The 22,999-nt window shown below is 41.3% G+C and overlaps 1 protein-coding gene and 1 pseudogene across 3 annotated transcripts in view; one reads left to right on the plus strand and one right to left on the minus strand.

The window, feature by feature from the left end:
- The window catches only part of ZNF609 (zinc finger protein 609), a 243,532-nt gene that overhangs the window by 11,970 nt on the left and 208,563 nt on the right, over window positions 1-22,999 (plus strand). The window lies entirely within an intron of this gene.
- On the minus strand, window positions 10,404-11,168 carry LOC110595691 (annotated as a pseudogene). The gene has a single exon (XR_002481990.1). The product of XR_002481990.1 is annotated as an rRNA-processing protein FCF1 homolog pseudogene (transcript).

Consider the following 22,999-nt stretch of genomic DNA (forward strand, 5'->3'; position numbering starts at 1 on the left):
TTTGATTTATTGTAGAGATGAGGTCTTACCAAGTTGCCCAGGCGGGTCTCAAACCCATGGGTTCAGGCAATCCACTCACCTCAGCCTCCCAAAGCGTGGGATTAGGCTGAGCCACCGAGCCCGGCTTTTTTTTTTTCTTTAGAAAGAAGAATTTATTGAGAGGACAGAAAAGCTCCCACAGTAGGAGGGAACCCCAAGGGGTTGCTTGGTTAATTTTTTGGATTTTTTTTTTTTTTTATACCAATGAGGTCTCACTATGTTGCCCTGGCTGGTCTTACTTAAACTCCTGGCCTCAAGCAATTCTCCCACCTCAGCGTCCCGAAGTACTGGTATTACAGGTGTGAGCCACCATGCCGGCTACAACATTCTTATGACTAGATATTTTGCCATATATGGGTCAATTGTGATTTTTTTTTCCCATGTAAATTAGAGAGGAGCAGAAGACAGGTTTGGATAATGAAAATTTATTGCCAACTCCAAAACAATTTCTTTTCTCATTGTTTTGTGAATGTATTTCTGTGCTTATATTGGATAATAGGTGTTCCTAATTTTCTGGAAGTTCATGACATCCTAAAAAATAATGCAGCTATGCAAAAATGACCTTATTCCTGAGTCTGCTTCTGGACATCTTCAAATTAAGCATGCAGTTTTAGGAAGAGAGAGCATCAACTCACAGAAATAGAAGCCCCTTATCTCTTCGTTCTTTGTTGTTTTCTTAAACACAATTTCTTTGAAGTCATATAGAGAATTAAATGTTTTTAGGTATAAAATATTTCCTGCTGAGATTTTAAGTCTTTATACCTAAAAAGAGCAATTGTAATGTTAATTGTTATCAGAGATGAATACTTGGATTATGCAGCAAACTCATACTTAAAATGTAGCCAGAAAGCCGGGTTTGGTGGCTCAGCCTGTAATCCCATGCCTTTGGGAGGCTGAGGTAAGTGAATTGCCTGAGCCTGCGGGTTCGAGACCCGCCTGGGCAGCGAGACCTCATCTCTACAATAAATAAAAAAATCAGCCGGGCGTGGTGGCGCATGCCTGTAATTCTGGCTACTCGGAAGGTTGAGGCAGAAGGATCACCGGAGCCCAGCAGGCCGAGGCTGCGGTGGCCGGGAGCGGCCATTGCACTCCAGTCTGGGTGACAGAGTGAGACTCCAACTCAAAAAAAAATAAAAAATAAAAATGTAGCCAGATACAGTGGCTCTGCCTTTAATGCCAACACTTTAAGAGGCTAAAGCAGGAGAATCACTTAAGGACAGAAGTCGTGTCAGTCTAGGCAACAGAACAAGACCTTGTCCCAGTAAAAGTCGACGTAAGCCTGTAAGTCACAGCTACTTGGGAGGCTGAGGCAGGAGGATCACTTGAGCTCAGGAGTTTGAGGCTGCAGTGAACCTATCATATCACTGCACTCCATCATAGGTGTCAAGTGACACTGTCGCCAAAAAAAAGTCTAGAATGTTGTATTTGGGCAAAATGATAATTATTTAATCTTCTCAGAATAAAAGTTAAAATATAGATTTTAGTGCTGGTACATGTGTCATCTATGCTCTCAGAATTTATTTTTATTTTTTGTATTGGGATCTCACTCTGTCACCTAGGCTAGAGGGCACTGGCACCGATCCCAACTCATCATTGACCTGCTGAGCTCAGGTGATTGTTCCACCTCAGCCTTCCAAGTAGCCACCACACCTGGTTTGTGTGTGTGTGTGTGTGTGTGTGTGTGTGTGTGTGTGTGTGTGTGTGTGTATGGAAATGAGGTCTGGCTATGTAGCCACCACACCTGGTATGTGTGTGTGTGTGTGTGTGTGTGTGTGTGTGTGTGTGTGTGTGTGTGTGTGTGTGTGTATGGAAATGAGGTCTGGCTATGTTGCCCAGGCTGATCTCGAACTTCTGGGTTCAAGTGATCCTCCCACCCCAGCTTCTCACAGTGCTGGAGTTATGGGCGTGAGGCCAGCTAATCTGTATTTCAGGTGGATACTTCTTTTTAGGTTTTGAAGTATCTCAGATGTATACAGCACTGAATAGGAGGAAAACAAATTGGCAGATGTGAGGGAAGGCCATCATACAGAGTTTATATACATCATACACATTTATATACACCGTATTAGACTAGATCTTAATCCCATCACTATGCAGGTTCCTGAACATCCAGTAGAGTGTCTAAAGTCAAAGTGGTTAATCAGATTAAACCAGTGGAAACCAGATTAAACCAGATTGAAGCTCTCAATCAGAATTTACCAGCTGCCGGGCACAGTGACTCACACCTGTAATCCCAACACTTTGGGAGGCGGAGGTGAGAGGATTGCCTGAGCCCAGGGATTTGAGACCAACCTGGGCAACTTGGTGAGACTGCATCTCTACAATAAATCAAAAAATTAGCCAGGCATGGTAGTACGTGCCTGTGGTTCTAGTTACTTGGAAGGCTAAGGCAGAAGGATCGCCTGAGCCCATCAGGTCGAGGCTGCAGTGGTCTTGAGCGTGCCACTGCACTCCAGCCTGGGTGACAGTGAGACTCTCATTTCAAAAAAAAAGAATTTACCTACAGAATTATTTAGGATGACGTCATGTTAGAGATTGATATACTGGCTCATAAATTCATCGCAACCAATTTTTTTCTCTAGCATTGAGACAAACCATTATTTTTTCACTTGAGGTCCCCGTGTAAAACGCTGCCTTGTGTTCAGGGACTGTATGAATGACAAATATGTATTTGTAAATACTAGAATTACTCAAAGCCTAGTGAAATCCTTATACTATGAGAGGCACATGGGAGTGGAAACCAGATTAAATGCCAGTTCAAGTCTCTCATCTCTGGCTCCCTCTAGTGCAAAACTCAATGAGTTAGAATGGCTGTGAGACCCCAAACCACTGAAATTGGCTGTTCCTCTCCCCTTCCTCCCACTGCCCTTTCCCTCCTCTCCCCTCCCCTCCTCTTCCCTCCTTGTCAGCTACATATGGTTAATTTCATATGTTAAATGTATATCTAGTTATCTACTTATTTTATGACAAGAAATCTGGGATCCAGATTCTCTCTATAGTGGAAACTCATAGGTTCATGGAATAAATACAGCTTAATATAATGATTATTCTTTTGCAGTATTTACTTTTCAATTCCGATTTTCATGTTCCTCATAATGCCCACAAATTCCTTCTCTTTATGATCTCATGGTCACAGAAGAAATATGACTATTTCTGCTCAACCTTGAGTTGAACAGGAACCATCCTGTAGGCAAATCGAGCTCTTCTCTTACCAACATAAATATTCTAAGAATATTGCCTTAGGTCCTTCACGTGTACCCTTCACTTTCTGGTCTTTTCTGACTTTCACCTAGAGTCTAAACCATGCTTTTTTGTGTGTAGAAACTGAGTCTCACTATGCTGCCCAAGCTAGAACTCAAACTCCTGGGCTCAAGCATTCCTACTGCCTTAGCCTCCTTCCTGAGTAACTGGTACTACAGGTGCACATCACCATGCCTGGTTTAAACCATGCTTTTAAAAAAATCCTGTTGTTTTAATTATTTTTTATTATTTCTGAAATCCACTTATACATTTGGTATTGGTATTGTCTTAAGTAGATGGAATTCTATTTAGTTACACAGATTTAGGGAAGGCTCCTCTCTCCTCCTCAAATGAAAATAATTAGCCAGGAAAAAGCAGTCGTTTCTATGTTCTACCTTGGACTTTCAGTATAGTCTGGACAGAGCATTGTCTGTTACCAAAAAAACAACTGTACTACTTTTGACAATGAGATTTTTTTTACCCATAGTTCAAAATCACTGTTGCTACTGCTTAGAAATGGCATTGTTGTGAATAGTGTGCCTTATTTGAAGTCTTGATGCCGGTACTATACTTTTAGCTGTATAATAAATGTCTTGGACAAGATATTATAATTGCCCCAGAGGACTGTAGAGAAAAAAGTTTTCATATTGAAGATCTGAGTAAAAATGACTCTGGGTGTAGGCCAATATAGCATCACTGAGGAAAAAAGAAAGTACAATTTGCTTCTCCCTGGAAAGCAGTTTGGTCAGGGAAAAGCTCCCAGACACAAATTCTTAGCTTATTGATTGGGAAACTCTTGGTGTTTGCCCCTCAGCCTTTATGTAATGGAGCTTCTTTTAAAATGGGGAGAGGGGTAGGATAGAGGAGACTTAAAAGCTTAAAATCATGTTGGCCAGGCTCACAGCTATAATTCCAGCACTTTGGGAGGCCAAAGCGAGAGGATTGCTTGAGTTCAGGAGTTCAAGACAGCCTGGACTACATAGCAGGCCTTGTCTCTACAAAAAAAAAAAACTTAGCTAGATGTGGTGGCACATGCCTGCAGTGCCAGCTATTTGGGAGGCTGAGGTGGAAGGATCGCCTGAGCCTACGCGGTCAAGGCTGCAGTGAGCAATGATTGTGATACTGCACTCCAGCCTAGGTGACAAGAATGAAACTCAAGAAAAAAATTAGAATGTCACCTCTCAATTCTCTAATCACCCCCTTAGAACTTATCACAAAGGAAAACGTTGACTATTGTTTAGAAGGCAAATTAGATAGAACTATCTATCCCTAGATTGTGCTAGATTAGTCACCTGAAGTAGCATTCAGGGCAGAGAAAATTTTGGGAAGATAGTTGGAAAATAATACCCCAATGACATTTTCATATCTAACTGAATTTTCAGATTTCTCATTTGTTTTCTTTTTTGATTTGGAGTCTCACTCTTGCCCAGGCTGAAGTGCAGTGGCACACTCACGGCCACTACAGCCTCGACCTACTGAGCTCAGTGATCCTTCTGCCTCAGCCTTCCAAGTAGCTGGAACTACAGGCACGCGCCACCATGCCTGGCTAATTTTTTGATTTGTTGTAGAGATGAGGTCTCACCAAGTTGCCCAGGCTGGTCTTAAACCTGTGAGCTCAGGCAATCCTCTCACCTCAGCCTCCCAAAGTGCTGGAATTATAGGTGTGAGCCACTACGCCAGGCCTTCTCATTTGTTTTTATTCTCTAGTTATACTTCAACCTCCTTCCTGTTTTGTATCTAATAACCCAAAGCAAGAAAAAAGGGCCAGGCAAATCCCACTTTAATCTCTTCTATTCCCCTATCCCCATAGAATTTTGACACTGGTGAAGCTTGTTGAATTGGATCTTGGAGCAGCTTGAGAGATCGGGAAGGTAGCAGTAGTAAGAGTAGAAGAGGTAGTAGGGTTGGGCTTTGTAATGAAGAATATTATAAACTTTTTATTTATGTTTTTCTTCCTCTGGTGCTTGAATGAGATGTTTTAATTTTTTTTGTGAGTTGAAGTCTCACTCTGTCACCCAGACTGGAGTGCAGTGGCCACTCCTGGCCAATCGCAGCCTCGACTTGCTGGGCTCCGGTGATCCTTCCGCCTCAGCCTTCTAAGTAGCTGGAACTACAGACGCACGCTACCATGCCCGGATAATTTTTTTGATTTATTGTAGAGATGAGGTCTCGCCAAGTTGCCCAGGTGGGTCTTGAACCTGCGGGCTCAGGCAATCCACTCACCTCACCCTCCCAAAGTGCTGGGATTACAGGCTGAGCCACCAAGCCTGGCTTAAAATAATTTTTAAAAAGTAATCTTATATTGATCTTAGGGATGGTTCCTTATAATTGAATTTATCCTGCTTATATGTTTCTATATCTTTCAGAACTATTTCCAAAGTTAATATTATAGACTATTGAATAATAAGTCCAATCTTAACTTACCAACTGTCAGGATGATCCTGATACAAAATTTGCGCTGGGTTACAGCAGTCCCTTGTACTATATCAGTTTCTTATCACCCTATCCCCCTACTCTGGAAACTTTTTATTTAATGATGTTTTTCTGGATCTACTTGTTTCAATCTTTTTTTTTTTTTTTTGAGTTGGAGTCTCACTCTGTCGCCCAGACTGGAGTGCAGTGGCTGCTCCTGGCCACCACAGCCTGGACCTGCTGGGCTCTGGCGATCCTTCCACCTCAGCCTTCCAAGTAGCTGGAACTACAGGCGCGCACTACCACGCCCAGCTGATTTTTGATTTATTGTAGAGATGAGATCTCACCAAGTTGCCCAGGCGGGTCTTGAACCCACGGGATCAGGCAATCCACTCACCTCAGCCTCCCAAAGGCGCGGGATTACAGGCTGAGCCACCAAGCCCGACGTTTCAATCTTACTTAATTGGGAGTTTTAAGCTTCTTGCTTTAATAATAGCATTAGCTACTTTTATTGTTTTTTTGTTTTTGAGTTGGGGATCACTTTTTTTTTCCTCTTTTTCTTTTGAGTCAGAGTCTCACTCTGTTGTCCAGGCTGGAGTGCAGAGGCATGCCTACCACCACCACAGCCTTGGCCTGCTAGACTCAGGCAATCATTCCATGTCAGTCTTCCGAGCAACTGGAACTACAGGCGCACGCCACCATGCTCGCCTAATTTTTATTTATTTTTTTATTGTAGAGATGAGGTCTCACCAAGTTGCCCAGGCTGGTCTCAAACCCATGGATGGGCTCAGGCAGTCCTCTCACTTTCGGCCTCCCAAAGTGCTGGAATTATAGGCGTGAGCCACCATGTCTTGCGAGGATCTCTTGAGCCCAAGAGTTTGAGTCTAGCCTGGGCTATATAGCAAGGCCCTGTCTCAACAATAACAAAACTGTCCAATAAGACAGTGAATATAAACTCCACATAGTTTATATTGGGGATTATAATGGGGGAGACAAATAAATGGGTTATTATAACAAACTTTGATGAATTATGATAGCATGTAGGGTATTGTGGGTACACATAGTAGGGGTGACTAGAGTATAGTGTAGGATCAGGGAAGGTCTCCCCTCAAAAGAAATGAGAAAGATTTTTTTTTTGAGTTGGAGTCTCACTTCATCACCCAGGCTGGAGTGCAGTGGCATGCTCACGGCCACCCCAGTGTTAACCTGCTGGGTTCCAACAATCCTTCCACTTCAGTCTTCCAAGTGGTCGGAACTACAGGCGTGCGCTACCATACCCAGCTAATTTTTGATTTATGGTAGAGATGAGGACTCACCAAGTTGCCTGTGCTGGTTTCGAACCCTTAGGCTCACACAATACACTCGCCTTAGCTTCCCAAAGTGCTGAAATTACAGGCTGAGCCACCAGGCCAGGCCTGAAAGATTTCTAACCTCTCTGATGCTTGAACAGAGACCCAAAGGGATAAGCAGGAGTTAGATAGGCGAAGCTTGTGCCGGGCAAAGAGAACAGCATAATCAAAGGCGTGTTATGACTAATCTTGGGACAAGAGAAGAACTAGAAGTTGTTCACTATGACTAGGGATTGAAGACGAGAATGCAAAAAGGTCAGCTTGGAGTGCTAGGAGGTGAGATAGCAGAAGGCCTTAAAAACTTTGTTATGTTATGTTATGTAAATGTTAAGCAAACAAGCTTTCCTAAGCATACCTTGGGCTGGATCAGCAAACTTAAAGGGCTAATGTAACCCTTTACCTGCCTGCTCAGGTTAATTTACACGCAGTGACTGTATAGACCTAACTTATCTGACATTCCACTCTGCCCGTTAAGTGGGTTTCTGTCAATCATGGGCAGTCAGGTTACAGCCACGAAAGGCACCAACCAATACCAAGTGTTCCCGTACCTATTAGGAGAAATTACCCAATCATGTAAAATCAAGTTTAAAGTTCTTTCCCCTCCCTCTGTAATTGTGCAAAAAAACTGCTTGCCATTGTGAATCAAGGCTCTGGTCCATGAAGCCTCTACGGGCTTCATGCATGAGCCCAGACTCGAGCCTGAATAAAGACCCTCCTGTGTTTGCAAAAAAAAAAAAAAAAAAAAAAAACTTTGTTAAAGGGTTTAGATTTTAGCCTAACATCTGCAGAAAACTATTGTTGCACTTTTTTTTGTTAAAGTGGTTGATTGGGGGCCTTTAAAGAATAAGTATTGATGCTGTCTGCAGAGTAGGTTGGCAAGCACGATTTGAGGAAATTAGGAAGCTGTTAGCATACTGTAATCCCAGTACTTTGGGAGGCCAAGGCGAGAGGATTGCCTGAGCCCAGGGATTCAAGACCAGCCTGGGCAACTTGGCAAGACCTCGTCTCTACAGTAAATTTTTTAAAAAAATTAGCTGGGTATGGTGGTGCATGCCTGTAGTTCCAGCTACTTGGAAGACTGAGGCAAAAGGATCGCCTTAACCCAGCCCAGTCTGGGCGACAGAGTGAGAGTCCAACTCAAAAAAAAAAAAAAAAAAAAAAATTGATGGAGAGCTGCTGGAGTAGAATAGTATTAACAGCAAAGGTCCAAAGTGGGTGGATTTGAGACAATTCTAGTTCAGTTGATGGCATCTTGTAATTGGCATCATGTTGGGATGACATTGGAGGAGAAGTCAAGAGGCATGCCCATGTTTTGGGCATGAGCCAAGTTCTTGATGGGACCACTTACTGATAAAGGGCACTCTGGAAAGGGGCAAATTTTCAGGGAAAGATAATGAGTTTCATCTTGGGCATGTTTGAGGTGGCTGCTCTGCCTGTACTGGGGATAAAATGGTAAGCAAAATAGATTTGATCTTATCTTTTCTGGGACGTACACAGTCTAGTAGGGGAGACAGAATGGAATCAAATAATCATACATACATCTATAGTTATAAATTATAAGAAACAAAATGTATAGGGTGCCGGAAGCCTATATTTTTTATTATTTTTATTTATTTATTTATTTATTTATTTTTGAGTTGGAGTCTCACTCTGTTGCCCAGACTGGAGTGCAGTGGCCGCTCCCGGCCACCGCAGCCTCGACTTGCTGGGCTCCAGTGATCCTTCCACCTCAGCCTTCCGAGTAGCTGGAATTACAGGCATGCGCTACCGCGCCCGACTGATTTTTTTGATTTATTGTAGAGATTAGGTCTTGCTGCCCAGGCAGGTCTCGAACCCCCGGGCTCAGGCAATCCACTCACCCCAACCTCCCAAAGGCACGGGATTACAGGCTGAGCCACTGAGTCTGGCTTCCGGAAGCCTATAAATGGGAACTGACCCATTCCAAGGAGAGGTGAGGGATCAGGGAAAAAATCCATGAAGAAGTTTGAGTAAGTAACTAAAGGATGAATAGTAGTTAATTTGGATAAGAGAGTTGAATGAATGAACAACCAAGTAGAAATGTCCCTTGAGATCTGGGGTGTGTAAGGAAGAACTGGAAATCTAAAGATTTAAGATTATTAATGTGAACACATAAATGGTAGATGGTGCCATAGAAGTGGGTAAGCTTATCCAGGAAGAATATGCCGGTGTTGTATGAAGGAGGCTCAGAATAGATCACTAAGGAACACTAAGAAGGTAGCTAACTTAGATGGCATATTAGGATGTGCTTCCCTGTGGAGGAAAGCATAGAAAACCTACAACTGGGAACACATGTCTACACAAGCGTTTTAAAATTTATTGAAAGAAGGTCTAGAAACTTTCTTGGGCTTGGTTCTGTAGTTAGATTTGATGATTGAGGCATGTTTTAAGACAGGGTTCCTTTCCCATGCTACTTATGAACAATGAAAGAGTGATCTTTGCTTTTACTTCAACCACTTCCCATATTTTCCCTACTTTTCCTTGCTTAGCCTTATTACTCTCAACTTCTAATAGTATGCACATGAAAGCATAGGTATTATAATTAGACCTGTGTTTGAATCTCAGCACTGCCACTGAATATACACAAGATCTTTTGTAAGCTGCTTCTTTGTATGTCACTTCCCTTAGATTTTATATGGATAAAAAAAAAAAAATCCGCCAGGCGCAGTGGCTCATGCCTATAATCCCAGCACTTTGGGAGGCCAAGGAGAGGATTGCCTGACTCATGGGTTTGAGACCAGCCTGGGAAACTTGATGAGACCTCATCTCTACAATAAATCAGAAAATTAGCCAGGCATGGTGGCATGTACCTGAAATTCCAGCTACTTGGGAGGCTGAGGCGGAAGGATCGCTGGAGCCCAGCAGGTCGAGGCTGCGGTGGCCGGGAGCGTGCCACTGCACTCCAGTCTGGGTGACAGAGTGAGACTCCAACTCAAAAAAAAAAAGAAAAAAGAAAAACAAGAGGCTGCAAGGAAAAAGGAAAACACAACAAACATTTGTTGCTGGCCTATAACTACTAAACCACCATATACTGTGCACTTACAGTCTACTTTTGGATTTTTTTTTTTTTTTTTGAGTTGGAGTCTCACTGTCGCCCAGGCAAGTGAGTTGTTTCTTCTACGATCATTTATGTGCTGAACCACTTCCTCATGGCAACATGTAACAACAGCTTTTCTGCCAGAACAAAAGAGTCTTGCGTTTTAGTGGTAAAAGTCCTTTCTGGAGAGGAAGTGCAGGAGGGTTTCTGGGTTGGTGTAATCCATGATTTTTCAACAGCAACACTATTGACATTTGGGGCTAGGTAATTTCTTTGTCATGGATATGATTTTTTTTTTTTTCCAAAACAGCATTAAAAAATGAGTGTATTTATCCATACTCAGCTCATAATAGAGCAAATGAGTGAATAGAATAATAATTCATGCTATTGCATGTTTAGTGAACTGGCAACAGAGAAAGGTAGTTGAAGAAAGGCAAAGAAGCTTTGTCCTGGAAGAACTAGAACCGAGGAGCTCTGTAATCATCCGGCATCCGCTCGATGTTGTATCTGTGGTTAGAAATGTACATGATAGGAACTCCAGGGATCTTCCGGATTCTTCTTTTAAGGTCCTGGTCAACTGTGGCCACAATGTAACACTTGTGCTGAGTTACTCTCTGTACTAGGCTGTCATCTGCATAGGTTCCTTTGTGTGTGCATGGTAATCTCTCAAATCTTGGATCCTTGGCGATCCTTAAAGCTACTCGGTACTACTGCCCCAATTTCTCAATTTCAGCCATTACACAATCAGTTATACAAGGGATACACTTGGCATACAGACAGTCCATCATTGACTGCACTAAGTCCAGTTTGGCTTTAATGGAAAAGTTAATAAAGTTGGTATCAACAAGGATGTGGTAAGGTGGACCCAACTGTGTATTATACTGGAAGAATAAGCAGGAAGGGTGTTGGGGGACTTCTCTTTCCTTTAGTGTGTTGGGATCTTTCTTTTCTTTCTTTTTAGGCTTTAATCTATCCTTTTCTTTAAGTCTCTGGTCTCTGAGACTAAGCATTCGCTTCATGGTCACATACTTCCGTGTTTTCTTTTGTTTCCCTATGCTCCCGCCGCACTCGGTTTCTTCGGATATGGTCTTCTTTATTGCAGGATGTTTTGTGGCATCCATACCTTTACCCACTAGATGCCAGTATATCTTCCCCCTGAGTTGAGACAACTAAAAATGTCTCTAAACATTGCCAAATGTCCCCTGGAGGGCAAAACCTCCATTTGAGCATCATTTGCTGAAATACTCTGTTTCTTGATGTGATTGCTATTTACATGTCTGCATTCAGTTTATGAAAGTGCTGAGTTGTACATATATAATATATGCGATTTTCTGTTTTGAATGTTGTTATCATAGAATGTAGAAAACCAAAGGCAGTTGGAGAACTAGGATCTTCAACCTGTTACTGTATCTAAGTATGTCTGGGTTTTCATTCTCCCTAAATCTCCAAAAGGTGGAATGGAATTAAGAAGAGAAAGGGAGCCGGGCTCGGTGGCTCAGCCTGTAATCCCGCACCTTTGGGAGGCCGAGGTGAGTGGATTGCCTGAGCCCGCGGGTTTGAGACCCGCCTGGGCAACTTGGCGAGACCTCATCTCTACAATAAATCAAAAATTAGCCGGGCGTGGTAGCGCCCGCCTGTAGTTCCAGCTACTTGGAAGGTTGAGTGGAAGGATCGCCGGAGCCCAGCAGGTCGAGGCTGCGATGGCCGGGAGCGGCCACTGCACTCCAGTCTGGGCGACAGAGTGAGACTCCAACTCGAAAAAAAAAAAAAAAAAAGAAGAGAAAGGGGCTCATAGTAGGATGACAAGGCAGCAAAAAATCTGACTTCCATATGTTTTCTTTCAACTCCTTGCCAATAGGGCATGGAATTCAACCTAGGAAAATTTCTATTACAAGATTTCAGAAATAAGCTCTGGGTGCACAACAAAGATGAATGATCACCAAAACAGATCTCTTCCTTCCCACCTTTATACAGTAACAACAAAGGGGAGGATCACCTGATTTTGGTCACTTCAGCTCTCGTGACTCTTACCCTGTTGGACTTTTCCTAAAATTACCTCTGAAAGTCTTTGCTTTTACCTTTAATATAACATCTTTCAGTTTTTCTGTACTTCGTACAGGTGGGTAGAAAGTCCTTTCATATTACTGATGTTGACTCTTCCCTGAGAATGCATCCCTAGAGAAGTCCTTGGATAGTACCCAAGCTGGAAGCAGTAGGTTAAGTAACCCACCTCAGTGTCTTGAGAGGAGTCCAAGGAAAGGTCCCATTTTGAAGTTTGAAAGATCCTGTAAAGAGAGGGCTGGCCTGGGGCCAAGCAGCCTTTGAGGTGGTAACCAGCTCATAAACAAGAGCTGGCATGTGCCAACAAAGTCTCTCACCCTGGCTCCGATGTTGGCTGAGGAGAGAAATTTGTGGAAGCCTCTGTAAGTGGAAGGATTGTTCTTGGCTTTGACTGTTGTATGGCTGGAAATGGAGCAGGGAGGTAGCTTGGATCTGGCCTCTTTGGTCTGGGCATTGCCCTGAGAGGAAAATTTTTTTTCCCCTATTGGATTTTTTTCCTTCCATCCCTCCCTCAGTATTAATATTGAGTTTTTACAACTCTTCCAGGACAGTTTATTAATATTCTGGTCTGCCAAGATGACAGCCAGAAGGAATTTAACTATGTAGAATCAAGGCTCATAATCTTTATGAAAATACCCTAAGCAAGGAATCCTCAGTTTGTTGGAAGTGTTTAAGTTTTACTAAGCTTAGACCAGTGTGGCTTTTAAAGAGGACAGCCATGGTGACTGAGGAGCCCGGTAAGACCTAGAGTTGGCTGCAAATGAGCCATCTGAGGAAAAAGGGAAAGGGAGCATTGGTGTGGGAAAGAGGAGTAGCTATACCTCTGGACCCCCTCATTATTCTTTATTGGCCCTGGCAGCTGCCAAAGCTTGCTCAATAGAGTTGTGGGCTGGACATTTTTTCTTAATCCCTGTATGGGAGTACCAAGCTCCAGCTGTGTTATCTAGGCTCTGGGCCCCTGGCATTTGGCTAACTAATGCTGAGGCATCTGGTGATTCTAGACAAAAGCCTGTTTTGTCAGAGAGAAGACTGGGGCAGAGTACAAGCATTGTTATCTCTAATGCTTTAAGGGTAAACTGTCTACTTGGCAAGTGAGAATGCCCTGACCCTGTGAATTTACAGCAACCTGTCCACTTGGTTTTATGTTTCTTTGAGATTATTTTCTACTAATTAGGTTTCAGCATTCAGGTATTGAAGTCTAATATTAATACTTTAAAAAAAAGTTTTTAGATAATGTAAAAGTAGTAAGTACTTTATTGTAAAAAAACTATGGAACATGCAGAAAAGTAAAAGGAAGAAAACAAAAATCACACTTAATTCTACCATATTCTTTCTCTTAAGAGAATATTTTTTTCCCTCTAGAGATAATATTTCACTCTGTGGCCCAGGATGAAGTGCAGTGGCATGTTCATAACTCACTGGAGCCTCAACCTACTGGCTCAGGCAATCCTCCTGCCTCAACCTCCTGAGTAACTGAGACTACAGGTTCATGCCATCACACCTGGCTAATTTTTTAAGTTTTTTTAGAGTAGGGGTTCTTTCCCAGGCTGGTCTTTAACTCCTGGTCTCAAACAGTCCTCCTGCTTCAGCCTCCCAAAGGGCTGGAATTACATGCATGAGCCACTATACCCAGCCAAGAGAAGAATTTCTTTAATGTTGTGGAACTGGCTGGGATTATTGGTTCAGGACTGGCTTGGACATGATATATACCTCGTGAATCTCAGCCTTGTTCCTTTAAGCATTTTTAATTTTCCTATTAGAAAACTGACTGATGTGGCCCTGCTTGGCTAGATTTCATTACATTTGATGAGATCTTACCCTGAAGTATGAAATTCATGTATTTAGCTTTTTATAACTTGTCAAAAAACAAAGTTTTTATCTTCATCTATGATGATGGCCTTTGTAAGTCTGGATGTTTGTTTTTTAAACTGATGTGTAAGGGAGAGTAGTTTTGTTAGTTTTAATGGCTTAATGCTGACTTGCTTTCCCCTCTTTGGAAAGAGGTGTCTGTGATGTCCCTTAACATAATGTGCTTTCATTGATAGGCTTGGTCAAGAAACAGGCTTATGTGACTTCTTTGTATATAAAAAGAAAAAAAGCTGTCTCCAATGTTTTTTTTTCCCCTACAAGAGTAACATTTTAGTTAAAGCTGCACAAAAACATGTCTACATTTTTTCTATATAATTTCCTATATGGATTTCTATACTGACCAGTCTAGAGCTTTTGCTTATTAGATATTTACATAGATATTTAGATTTACTTTTGATTCTTAATAGGTTTGTGGTAAGAAAATGGAAATTTGGCCCAGTAGGGAAATGTATGTTGTTCTTATTTATTATTCCTTGTAAATATTAAGATTAGATAGGGATACAATACTTTTCGCTGTTGTCTAAGAGTACTCTTGGACATTTATAATATCAGGTATAGGCATTTCCAAAAGAGATCTTCATTAACATACTCTTCATGATCTTTTGACAGGACAGGGATTAGGAGAGATGCTAATTAGGTATATTTTATTTTAATTAAAAATATACATTCTATGCGTGATGAGTTATTATTGTAGATTTTCTTTTCATTTTACATGGATTCTCTCCATATAATTGAGGAGAGAGAGCTTCCAATTACAGTAATTGTGCTAGCGGCTCTGACACTAACTACTCTTTGGAAGTATTGTCCAACACTTTGGTTGGAAGAAATCAAATAAGGATTGACTACCTAATAGTAGGCTTTGACCAAGAGCCTGACTTAAGAATTTAAGGAGGGCCGGGCACAGTGGTTCATGCCTCTAATCCCAGCACTTTGGGAGGCCAAGGTGAGAGGATTGCCTGAGCTCATGGGTTTGAGACTAGCCTGGTTAACTTGGTGAGACCTCAACTCCAGCCTGGGTGATAGAGTGAGACTCCAACTAAAAAAAAAAAAGTAAAAAATAATCTTATTTCCAGAACCTGTTCATAACTGATATAGTTTGAATTTTTTTGGAAGAGTTTGCTAGACAAGTTATGTAAGTTTTTTTTCCCCATGCAGTTTTTAAAAATTGAGATATAATTAACATTTCCGTTTTTTAAAGCAAACAATTCAGTAGTTTATGCTATATTCACAAAATTGTGTAACCATCACCGTTATTTAATTTCAGAATATTTTATCACCCCATAAAGAAACCCTGTACTCATTAGTTGATCACCCTGTCCCCACCCCATTATCCTTTTTCCTTAGCCCTTGACAATCTACTTTTTGTCTCTCTTGAAATTTCATATAAATGAAACCACACAATATGTAGTCTTTTATGTCTGATTCCTTTCACTAAGCTTAATCCATGTTGTTTTATGTATTAGTACTTCGTTCCTTTTTTTCCTTTGGAGTTGGAGTCTCACTCTGTCATCCAGGCTGGAGTGCAGTGGCACGCTCACAGCCACTGCAGCCTCAACCTACTGGGCTCAGGTGATCCTTCTGCCTCAACCTTCCAAGTAGCTGGAACTACAGGCACATGCTACCAAGCCTGGCTTATTTTTTTATTTATTGTAGAGATGAGGTCTCACCAAGTTGCCCAGGCTGGTCTCAAACTCATGGGCTCAGGCAATCCTCTCACCTCAGCCTCCCAAAGTGCTGGGGTTATAGACGTGAGCCACTTCATTCCTTTTTATGACTGAATAATACTCCATTGTATGAATGTACCAGTTTTATTAATCCATTCATCAGTTGACCATATTTGGGTTGTTTCCATATTTTGGCTACTATCAATAAGACTCATATATGAGTTTTTTTATGGACATATGTCTTCGTTTCTCTTGAATCTACCTAGGAATAGAACTGCTCTAAACTGTTTAACTTTGTAAGGAGCTGCCAGATGATTTTCTAGAATGTCAATGACCATACTATTTTACATTTTCACTAGCAGTGTACAAGAATTTCAGTTTCTCCACATCATCAACAACACTTGTTATTTGTTTTTTCATAATAGCCATCTAGTGGGTGTGAAGATGTATCTCATTGTGGTTTTCATTTTCATTTTCATTTTTGTTTTTTGAGTTGGAATCTCACTGTTGCCCAGACTGGAGTGCAGTGGCCGCTCCTGGCCACCGCAGCCTTGACCTGCTGGGCTCCGGTGATCCTTCTGCCTCAGCCTTCCAAGTAGCTAGAATTACAGACATGCGCTACCATGCCCAGCTAATTTTTTTTTTTTTTTAATTGTAGAGATGAGGTCTCGCCAAGTTGCGCAGGTGAGTCTCGAACCCGCGGGCTCAGGCAATCCACTCACCTCAGCTTCCCAAAGCGCGGGGTTACAGGCTGAGCCACTGAGCCCGGTGTGGTTTTCATTTTCATTTCCCTAAGGACTAATGATTCTGAGTATTTTTTCATATGCTTTTTGACCATTTGTATATCCTCTTTGAAGATCTATCTATTCAATTATTTATTTATGTATTTTATTTATTTTATTTATTTATTTTATTTATTTATTTATTTTTGAGTTGGAGTCTCACTCTGTCACCCAGACTGGAGTGCAGTGGCACGCTTCCAGCCACCGCAACCTCGACCTGCTGGGCTCTGGCGATCCTTCTGCCTCAGCCTTCCAAGTAACTGGAACTACAGGCGCACACTACCATGCCTGGCTAGTTTTTGCTTTATTGTAGAGACGAGGTCTTGCCAAGTTGCCCGGGCAGGTCTCGAACCCGCAGGCTCAGGCAATCCACTCGCCTCGGCCTCCCAAAGTGCTGGGATTACAGACTGAGCCACCGAGCCCGGCCTTATTTTATTTTTTTTGAGTCAGGGTCTCACTCTGTCACCCAGGCTAGAGTGCAGTGACTTGCTCACAGCTACTGCAGATTTGACTTACTGGGCACAGGCGATCTTTCTGCCTTAGCCTTCCAAGTGCTGGAACTAAAGGCTTGTACCGCCACACCTGGCTAATTTTTTATTTGTTGTAGAGATGAGGTCTTGCCAAGTTACCCAGACTGGTCTCAAACCCCTGGACTCAGACAATCCTCTTTTCTCTACCTCCCAAAGTGCTGTAATTGCAATCATGAACCACCATGCCCAGCCTATTAAATTCTTCATTGGTGTTTTAGTTAGGTTATTTGTCTTTTTATTGTTAAACTATAAGAATCTTTATATTCTATTCTCTTGTCAGATATATGATTGGCAAATATTTTCTCCCATTTCAGTAGATTGTCTTTTCACTTTCTCGGTGTCCTTTAAAGCACAGAAGTTTTAAATTTGATGAAGTCCAATTTATTTTTTCTGTATTTGCTTATGTTTTTGGTGTCATTTCTAAGAAGCCATTGCCTAATTCAAGGTCTTGGGAGTGATACCTATGCTTTCTTCTAAGGTTTTTATGGTTGTAGTGCTTAAATTTAGGTCTTTGATCCATTCTGAATTAGTTTTGTATGTGGTGTGAGGTCAGGGCCCAGCTTCGTTCTTTTACATGTGAATATGCAGTTTTCTCAGCACCATTTATTGAAACAACTTCTTTTCCTATTGGATTGTATTTATATCCTTGTTGAAAATATGTTGACCATAAATGTATGGGTTTTCATCTGGACTCTCAGTTCTATTCTAATGATCTACATACATATCTATCCTTATGGCAGTATTACAGTCTTATTTACTCCATCTTTGCAGTAAATTTTGAAATTGAGAATTGTGAGTCTTTCACCTTTGTTCCTCTGTTCAAGATTAATTTGTCTATTCTGAACCCCTTGCATTTCCATATGACTTTTAGGATCAGCTTGTCAATTTCTGCAAGAAACCAGCTGGGATTTCAATAGAGTATTGTGTTGAATCTGTCACTCAGTTTGAAAAGTACTACAGTGTTAAACTATAAAGTCTTTTATTCCATGAACATGGGATGTCTTTCCATTTATTTAGAACTTCTTTAATTTTCTTCAGTGATGTTTTGTAATTTTGATATACAAGTCTTGCACTTTTTTTGTTAAATTTATTCCTAAGTATTTTATTATTTTAAATGCTATTACAAATGGAATTGTTTTCTCAATTTTATGTTTGGGTTATTCATTGCTAGTGTATAGAAACACAAATATTTTGTGTATGTTGATCTTACATCTTGCAACCTTGTCAAATTTGTTACCTCTGATAGTTTGTTTTGTGTGTGCATTCTTTAGGATTTTCAATATACAAGATCATGTCATCTGCAAATATAAATCCTTTTTATTTTTCTTTGCAATCTGGATGTCTTTTTTTTTTTTTTCTTGTCTAATTGTCCTAGCTATAATTATTAGTACAATGTTGAATAGAAGTGGCAAGAATGGACAGCCTTGACTTTCCTGATTTTAGTGGGAAATTTTCCGTCTGTTATTACTGAGTATGATGTTACTTAACTTTGGACTTTCAGAGATGACATTTATGAATATAGAATTTTGAAGGGGACATTTATACTCTTGTTTGACTTTTTTTTTTGAATCGGGGTCTCACTTCATTGCCCAGACTGGAATGCAGTGGCATGATCACAGCTACCGCAGCATCAACCTGGACTCAGGTGATCCTTCCACCTCAGTCTTTCAAATAGCTGGAACTACAGGCACGTGCTACCATGCTGGACTTATGTTTTGATTTATTGTAGAGATGAGGTCTCACCAAGTTGCCCAGGCTGGTCTTGAACCCCTGAGTTCAGGCAATCCTCTCGCCTCGACCTCCCAAAGTGCTGGGATTACAGGCTTAAGCCACCATGCCCACCCTCTTGTTTGAGATTTTGATGTTTTTCATAACAATATAATCCTTTAAGGTACAAGTAGGGAAGAGGGCTTAGAGAAACCCGAGGAATGTAAAGCACACATCATTGAGAGCAACTGGATTCTGGTTTCATTCCATTACTTAAACTGAATAAATAACATTGGACATTCTGTCTGTTTTGTGCTTCCTTCATTCTGCTTTCAGCTCTTCAAGTATTATTGAAAATCCAATTTGTCAGGTATTTTGAGTATATAGGGGTTAAAAGACTGTCTTTGTCCTCAGGTATTAGTTTATCTTTATTCCAGTATCCTCAATTCTTTTTAATATGTGACGATGGAGATGTTCGGCATATGTTGATTTATGGGCATGTGTGCCCTGCTTATTTTCAGAGTCTAGCATTATTTCAGTGTTAAGACTAGCTTTATATGTAAGATGGCACTAGTACTAGCTGTGTGTCAGTCTCTTACATGGTCATTATTTCAAACTGTTAATACTATGGTCATAGCAGTGACTCCCAAATGTCTATCACCTGCCCTGACCTGTTTCTTAAATTTGACCTTGGTTTTCAGTTGCCTAGCAGATTTCCTTGCTTGGTTGTCTCAAATACAAAAGGGGACCCAGAAACTCTGGAATGTATTTATAAAAACTTGTTTATTCTTGCATGTTTAAACTTTGGTCACCTTCAAAGTACTCTCCATTTGATGGAATATACCTATTGAGATGCTTTTTCCACTACTCAACACAGTGTTTTTTGTTTTTTTTTTTTGAGTTGGAGTCTCACTCTGTCGCCCAGACTGGAGTGCAGTGGCCGCTCCCGGCCACCGCAGCCTCGACCTGCTGGGCTCCGGCGATCCTTCCGCCTCAGCCTTCCGAGTAGCCGGAATTACAGGCATGCGCTACCACGCCCGGCTGATTTTTTGATTTATTGTAGAGATGAGGTCTCGCTGCCCAGGCGGGTCTCGAACCCGCGGGCTCAGGCAATCCACTCACCTCAGCCTCCCAAAGGCGCAGGATTACAGGCTGAGCCACCGAGCCCGGCTGTCAACACAGTTTTTGAACTTGTCAGTTTTGATGCCTTTTAGTGCTTCTGCTATTGTTTGTTTCACCTCTTCCACATCAGCAAAATGTTTTCCTTTGAGGACTTTTTTCATTCAAGGAAATAAAATTCACTCAGGAAAATTTGGGTGAATAGGGAGCCTGGGGCTCAGGGGCCATGTCGTTTTTGGTCAAAAACTGAACACTCAGTGCAGTGTGGGCAGGTGCACTCGTAAATCACCCATCATGAAATAGGCAAATGTGTTGAAAGACTCTCCAGGCTAAGCACCTGGCTCAACCCTGTAATCCCAGCACTTTGGGAAGCCAAGGTGAGCCGATTGTCTGAGTCCATAGGTCTGAGAGCAGCCTGGGCAACTTGGTGAGACCTCATCTCTACATTAAGTAAAAAAAAAATTAGCCAGGCATGGTAGCACATGCCTGAAGTTCTGGCTACTTAGAAGGCTGAGGCGGAAGGATCACTGGAGCCTAGCAGGTCGACACTGGGGTGACCCTGAGCGTGCCATTGCACTCCAGCCTGGGCAACAGAGTAAGACACCAACTCAAAAAAAAGACTCTCCAAAAAAAATTTCTCTGCAACTGAATGCAGTCTCACAGCCGTGCTGGCCGGTACACTGATGCCGAAAGGTTCCTAGAACATTTTACCTAACTGAGGAAGCCTGTACTACAAGGGGCCTACCCTCCAAAAGATAATTCTGAGTTTTTTTGGGTCCCCCCTCGTGTACTTCAAATTCACAAAATTGTTATTTGTCCCTGAAACCCACTTGTCACTATTCCTCTCTCCATTGCTTTCTCAATTTATTAGTGGGAATGCTTCTTCCCAGTCACCCAAACCAGAAACTTCTGAATCATCCTTGACATCTTGATATTCAGTATATCACAAAGGCTTTGGAGAGACTATCTCCTGCCTATCTTTTGTTACTTCCCCTTTTTTCTATTTTTGTTGCCCTTTTGCTCAACTCCTCATCATCTTTTTCCTAGAACAAACTCTATTCTCACCCCATTTCTTTCCCACTTGGTGAATTAATTGTCATTCAGGATCCAGCCTAAATGTCACTTCTCTTTATAGCATATTCTTGTTAGCCAACTCCTCAGACTACCAAGTGAAATTAGACACTTTTCTATTCATGTTTTGGAAATATTGAATATTGTGTAGGAGTTAATAGCACAAATTATAGAGTCATACAGACTTGAGTTTGAATTCTGGCTCTTAATAGCACATTACTTAGCCTCTGAGCCTCAGTTTCCTTATCCATAATGTTAACGCTAATAACTACTTCATAGAGCAGAAGTGAAGATTAAATGTAATTACAAAGATAATAATTATAGTATTATGGCTACAATATATTGAACATATTGCTTATGAAAAGGATATAGCTCGATGCCTAATGTGTAGCAGGCACTCAGTAAACAAAAGCTTGTATTTTCTGTGTGATCTTCCTCCACTGGGCTTAGCATCTTAAGGACAAGAACTAATCTTTGTGACTGACAGTATGGTAGATCATCAATAAACAGTTGTTGAGTCTGAACGTATTTAGTGTGATTTGAGGAAATGCTAGGAGATCTTCAAAATAATCTTCACTGCTAACAAAACTACAGTTCCTTTGGGATTTGAAGGTTTTGAGTTTCCTGTTAAAGTACACATACCCTTGGAGAGAGAATACTATGAGCTATTATCAACAACCATCCTATGGGAATGAGTTGTTTATCAGCTGCTTTCTAATCTGAGAAAGTCCTTGCAGAGTAAGACTTGGGTAGGGAAGAAAGGTCTCCAGGAGACCTGAGCACACAGTATCATGGAGAATAAAATCGTTTCTCATTTGCCTCAGAATTGCTGATTCTTTTTCCTAATTTGTAATGTATATCACTCCACTTGACATATGTGGGCTGCATTCAGTAGCCTTAGCTCTGCTGTGGACTATGGGATTAGATCAGCAGAAGTGAGACACCTCTACTTGAAGATCTGAATTACTTGGGTTATTTAGCACTTTGTAATATTATGGGTATGATGACAGACTCACTGCCTGTATAGATAGTTAGTAGCTTTGTACTCACTACTGAGAAAGAATATTCTAGACCTGGTCCTTAATTTCAGCCAGCTGTTTTGTAAGTGAATGTCACCATCAGCTACCCTTTGAACTGCCTGGATGAAATGATAAACCTGAAAAAAATGAAAAGACTATATAAATGCAAAGTGGATTATTCCAGATTTTTGGAAAACTCAACTTCCTGGGCCTCCATTTCCTTATCTCTAATATGAAAGACTTTGAAAAAAATTATTTCCAAGACCCTTGTCAGCTCTAAAATTGTGACAGATTCCATTTTCTCTCCGTCAGACCTGTCCCTTGCTTCCATGCAGTCTTTTCTTAGCATAGCAGCCAAAATTGTTCTTTTAAACTTGTCCAATCAATATCACTCCTCTGCTTAGAACCTTCTATTGGCTCTACTTTTCATTCAGAGAAAAAACCAGTGGCCTATAAGGCCCTACATGCTCTGTTTTTGCTGTGTGCCATACCTCTGTGGCCTTATTTCCTGTTTCTCCCTTCTCATGCTCCTCCAGTCCTACTATCCTTAGGACTCTTACAAGGGGTTCTGGCTACTAGAATTCTCTTTCCACAGGTAAATAAATAACATGGCTGACACCTTTATCTCTTTCAAGCCTTTACTCAATTGTCACCCTATTTTAAATTTGCATTCTCTGCACTTCCCCTTTACCCTGCCCTATTATTTTTTCTCAAAACACTAATCTTCTAATTGATTATATATACTTTATTATCTTTATTGCTTATTGTCTGACTATATCTGCTAGAATATAAGCTCTCGCAGAGCAGAGATTTGTTTTGTTTTGTTACTTTGTGAACCTTTACTTCCCAAGCACCTATAATAGACCCTGACTCAATAAATATTTATTTTATTTATTTTTTTAATTTTTTTGAGTTGGAGTCTCACTCTGTCACCCAGACTGGAGTGCAGTGGCCGCTCCCGGCCACCGCAGCCTCAACCTGCTGGACTTTGGCGATCCTTCCGCCTCAGCTTTCCAAGTAGCTGGAATTACAGGCATGCGCTACCACGCCCGGCTGATTTTTTGATTTATTGTAGAGATGAG

This window comes from Carlito syrichta, unplaced genomic scaffold (genome assembly GCF_000164805.1).
Source record: "Carlito syrichta isolate Samal-C Ts95f unplaced genomic scaffold, Tarsius_syrichta-2.0.1 Scaffold90614, whole genome shotgun sequence".
Lineage (NCBI taxonomy): Eukaryota > Metazoa > Chordata > Mammalia > Primates > Tarsiidae > Carlito > Carlito syrichta.